At 37.3% G+C, this 5430-nt stretch overlaps 1 pseudogene; it reads left to right on the top strand.

Annotated features, from left to right (window-relative positions):
* The first annotated feature begins 1082 nt into the window (after positions 1–1082).
* LOC147641561 (uncharacterized) lies at positions 1083–1655 on the top strand (annotated as a pseudogene).
* Positions 1656–5430: the final 3775 nt, after the last annotated feature.

The raw sequence follows: 5430 nt of genomic DNA, 5'->3' as shown, positions 1-5430 counted from the left end.
GAAACCTGTAAGGAGAAGAACATGATTTGGTCACAAACAAGGATCACCACAGGTAGGCTACCTATAGCCACTCAATTATCAAAAAGTACTTCTACAACTACCACCAAAGCATTCAGGAGTACAGAAGGCCAAGAAGGTGATAAAGAAGCTTCAAGTAGCAAAAAGGGATATAAGCTCACAGATCATGAGATGCGCAATATATTGACAAATGCAATTCCACAAAATTCGAATATGAAAGGAAAAAAGTTGAGTGATTTGGCAAGACAATTGGGTTATGGAGCAGGCGGTTCTTTATAACCAATTCAAGTAAGGGCATTCATAAATAGATTGGGTCAAGCCCATGGTCTTCTTTGATTTAGTCCTCCAAATTTTTGATATTGGATGTAATGCCATGTCTTGAACAATGAAAGCTTCACGTACTTCATTTGTAAAGATTATTGGATGTAATGCCATGTCTTGAACAATGAAAGCTTCATGTACTTCATTTGTAAAGATTATTTGTTTTGTATAATTTTTGATAAACCATTTAGTTTAAACACAAACTTATAATGTTCAATATAATGACATCATTATTTAAGTTGTTGGAGTGCACCCTATTCCAAGGGGACTCTTGAAATGGAGTGCATCCTACTCTAAGGAGACTCCTTTGATATGGATTTTACATTTTGAAGAAGTTTAAGTCAAATTTCATCACTAACATGTCATGTTATGTGGAGTCTCTTAAAAAAGACTTGTTAAAATAGAAAAATTTATTTGATCGTACATAAAGGATTCCTTTTGGATTCAGAAGCTTTTTCCAATCTAGATGATCACAATAGGTATTTATTGCAATAGTAGATTTATAATGATCATTTTTGTCTTTTTTTTATATTACAGATCCAAACGAAGAAAAAGTTTTGCATATAATTAAGTGGATTTCCTCTTTTGAATATGAATGACCTCCCCCACAACCTCATAAATGGCCACATCATAGGAAACCACAATTTCCACCACCACCTTCAATACAAAAAGAAAGGAAAGTACTTATGTTGGATATAGAGGGTTTACTACTAAAGACAATTGAAGTGTAGCATGGCTATCTTATGCCATCATGGGCTGAATGGATGAGAATTGTACATTGTCAAGATAAAGATCAAGTCTATTACTTGGTGCGCCCATACATAGAGAATTTCTTGGAGTTTTGTTTGGAATACTTTGAGCTATGGATATGGAGTTATTACAACCTAAGAAAAGCTCAAAATATAATGAAGACGTGCTTTCCTAGACATTGGAGAAAAATTAAGGTAATTTTGAGCAATAAGGAATGTCAAAATACAGATATCATGATAGGGTACAATCGAGTTTATCACAAAAATTTGTCAGTGGTTTGGAAGGTGTTTGAGGACTTAGATGCAAGCAACACTTTGATATTTGATGACACTCCATATAGAGTTATGTGGAATATGCCAAGGACTTATCTCATTTTTTAAAAGATATGGAGACAATCACAAGAACATGTTCAACGCTTCTTGGAAGAAACAGTCCTTCCATGGCTTTGTGGGTGGTTGTATGCAAAAAGTAAGAGGACTAATACATGTAATACAATTGTGAACCAACAATACGATTCTGAGACAAAGTATATAATGGAAGTTTACTTGTTGAGACGAAAATATTGACTCGACTATAGACTTTGAAACTTAACATCATATTTACGCTATCATTTAATAGATTTTTTTTTAGTGTCTCTATGAGTCAATCATGTAAATTTTTTTTTTTTGCATTATTGAAAATCAGTACGGATTGTAATTGTTTCATAATATGGATATCTTAGAGATTAGTATATTGTTGGAGTGCATCCTAATCTAAGGGGACTCCTAGAATTAACTTTATCAATGTAGAAAATGTCCAATATTGCTTTTGTATGCCATGCTAGATTAGCCTTACGACCAAATTTCTTTGTACATTTGAATGTGTACGTGTGTGTGTGTGTGTGTGTGTGTGTGTGTACATCAAGAGAGGTCATTCCAAAGAATGATATTGTTATTCATATTGTCTCATTATATGGATGTCTAAAAGATTGGTATATTGTTGGAGTGCATCCTAATCTAAGGGGACTCCTATAATTATCTTTGCCAATGTAGTAATGTCCAATACTCAAATTGCTTTTGTGCATGCAAATTGGTCTTAGTACGTTTGTTCTTTGCATGTAATAGTTTGAATGTGACTCTGTGTGTGTGCGAGTGTGTGTGTACATGAAAAAATGTCCATTCCAAAGAAATTATGGTCTTTCTATTGTCTCATTTATAATAATGGGTGATGTCTTAGAGATAATCATTGACAAGTTGTTAGAGTGCATGCTAATCTAAGGGGACTCCTAGAATTATCTTTAGCAATGTAGTAATGCCCGATATAGCTTCCATGTATGAAAGATTGGCCTTACAGCCATTCTTTGCATGTAAGTGTGTGTGTGTGTGTGTGACATGTACATGAATAGACCGAATGGTCTTTGTATTGTCTCATAATATGGATATCCTAGATATTGGTACATTGTTGGAGTGCATCCTATTAATCTAAGGGCACTCCTAGAATTATCTTTGCCAATGGAGTAATGTCCAATATTAAATTGGACATATTGATTTTGTGCATGCAAGATTGACCTTACTACCATTCTTTGCATGTTTGTGTGTGTGTGTGTGTGTGTGTGTGTGTGTACACCTAGAAAGGGTCATTCCAAAGAATGGTCTTACAATTGTCTCATTATATGTATGTCTTAGAGATTGGTATAATACTTTTGTGATTCATGAGAGATTGGCCTTGCGACCATTTATGAAAGATTGGCCTTACGACCGAGGTGGGAATGAGATTTTTCCCACTTTACCTAATATGGTGTTACTTCCTCCCAAAATTGGCTGAGCCCAAATAGCGTGTTGTACCACTCCATTGCCACCAACCATGGGCTAATTTTGTCCTTCTCTTCTATTGCCTTATTTGGAGAATGGTTACTCAAATATGGACAGTTGTAGCAAACCTGCGTCTACCCAAAATTGATTGGACAACAACATGCTTCATACTTTTTCTTGCATTGTACGATTCATCCTCTCAACCACACAATTTTGTGGAGCGTTATATGGAGTAGTCAACTCTCTTATAATACCTTTAGAATCACAAAATTCTTGAAAGGCTTTGAGACATACTCCCCAAACCTTCTTGCTAGGTCTATTGATTCTCCACTAGTGCCACAAATTTCTAAACACAGAAAGAATATCATCCTTTCTCTTGAGAGGATACACCCACACTTTCCATGAGTGGTCATCTATGAAAGTCACAAAATAGCTAGCACCACCCAAAGACAATGTAGGCATAGCCCCACACACATCACTATGTAATAGTCAAAGTGGCTCACTTTTATGATAAGTACAGCATGAGCATAATTGTAGACCTGGCAAGTTCTCATCCATCTCCATCCATTCAAGATCAATCATACCCTCTAGCTTAACACCTTGTCGCTTTATAGGTCTGACCTGCTTTTTCTGCACCAACACATTGAAGATCACCTCCTTCTAAAAGGGAAAGTTAGTACCATCTAACTTCTCGTCGATATTGAATGTTCTCTCTGGTAAAGACGCCATGCTTCACAGATCGCAGAAAACAACAACTTTGACTACCTGGTAGAGTCTCCCCTGTAACAGGAGTAATCTGTGAAAACCAAAAAACTGATCTCAACACAAAAAATTGCTCACTCTGAATGGCTAACTCTATCACCATCTGTCAACCAATGTGTTAAACTTTGACTATGGCATAAAATGGCATGTGCATATGGAGAAGAAACAATGGTACAGTATCTAGAAAGCAATATGCAATCCAATCATCATCACTAATCTAGCCACATAACCATACATCCTATTATTGATGTAGACAATGGGGATGTCAAGGAATCGCTCCACCACACTGATGTGCACCTCGACAACCAGGCAGCTTCAAAAAACCTCACAAAACAACCCTCACAAAAAGGCTAAGCAACTGCCAAATACATCCACTATATTCAATATACATCCACAATAAAAGTCTCTCAAACTGCTGTTGCTGCTGCAGTTTATCCGAACTAAGAGGACCCGCACTATCTCATACATACACTGTGAATACGCATAAGATAACATTGCCTACACATCAAAAGGCTATCTCTAACAGCAAATGTCTGCAATACGTAGAGCATCTATGAGCACTGAGAAGCTCACAATAATCGGTACCTTCATCAATCACAACCTACAAATACGCTTGAATATTGAAAAGTGCACCACGAACTCTACAATTTGTAAGAATGTTGATCTAAAGCTGTAGATCTACCACTTGCAGACCGTTTAGATATGCCCTTGGCACAGTGGGTAAAGACCACCAAATGCCAAAAATGTAAAAAAATTCAAAACTCGGCCTATTGTAGAAAATGACGAAAATGCCTGCATAGGCCTTGAGGAGCCCAAACAGAGGACTCCTTGACACAATGTTATGGCTAGGGTTTGTGAGTCATTATTATATAGTACAAAGAATAAATCGGTGTTAGCGTCCGCTTTACACCCCAATGGCAAATACCTTAAACTTGCTCAATGCCTCCTTTTTTAGGTTGGTTTTTCCTCCTTGTTTAACAGATATGTCATTATGGCCATCATTTGCAACGGGGGTTGAGGACTTTGGCATTTCCTTTCTTAGAGTAACTACCTGCCATTCACCACCACCTCCTTTATTAATTTGATGAGCCACTATTGGAAGCTTCAAGATCTTTATTAGAGTCCAACTTATCTAGAATTCTTGTGGCTTCAATGCTTCCCTTACTCTTGTCTTTAATTTTAACATGATCTCCCTCTTTGGCTAGACTATTCTCTCTTTGTATCTTACCTTCGACATTCTTATTCTCCTACATATATGCTAGACAATCTTTGGCAAAGTGTCCCAAACCCTTACACTTATAGCAAGAGTTAGGGAAGGAATGAAAGTGCACTTCCAAATCCACAGTACAACCTACCATCTCAAATTGTATAAAATTAGGAATGTCATTTCTTCTATCCTATACTTGCCTTTCTTGCAACTCTTCCCTTGTGTACTCCAACTCTAGGAGCATAAAGTAGTCTCCTAAAAAAAGCTCCTAGAATCTCCCAAAGTTGAACCTAGAAGCCATAGGGTAAACCTCAAACCCCCCCCCCCCCCCTACTCGACATTGATGCAGAAGGACTTCTTTTGGTTTAAACGTGGGAGACCAAGGAAAGGCATAAAGAACATTCCATTTGAGCCTCATTATCTTTTGGTAGAATCCTTTTCCTACAAAATGGTATCTACACAACCTAGCAGCCAGGTTTTTTTTTGAAATGCAGCGGCACTATCATACACTGCTTGGGAGTCTGTCGTCGCTTTGAGAAACAGGCGATACTACGCCACATATTCACCCATGCTAACCGTTTG

This window comes from Cibotium barometz, chromosome 1 (assembly GCF_041138505.1).
Source record: "Cibotium barometz isolate CiBa-2024 chromosome 1, ASM4113850v1, whole genome shotgun sequence".
Lineage (NCBI taxonomy): Eukaryota > Viridiplantae > Streptophyta > Polypodiopsida > Cyatheales > Cibotiaceae > Cibotium > Cibotium barometz.
The sequence above is the reverse complement of the archived record's forward strand: the minus strand, read 5'-3'. Positions and strand labels throughout refer to the sequence as shown.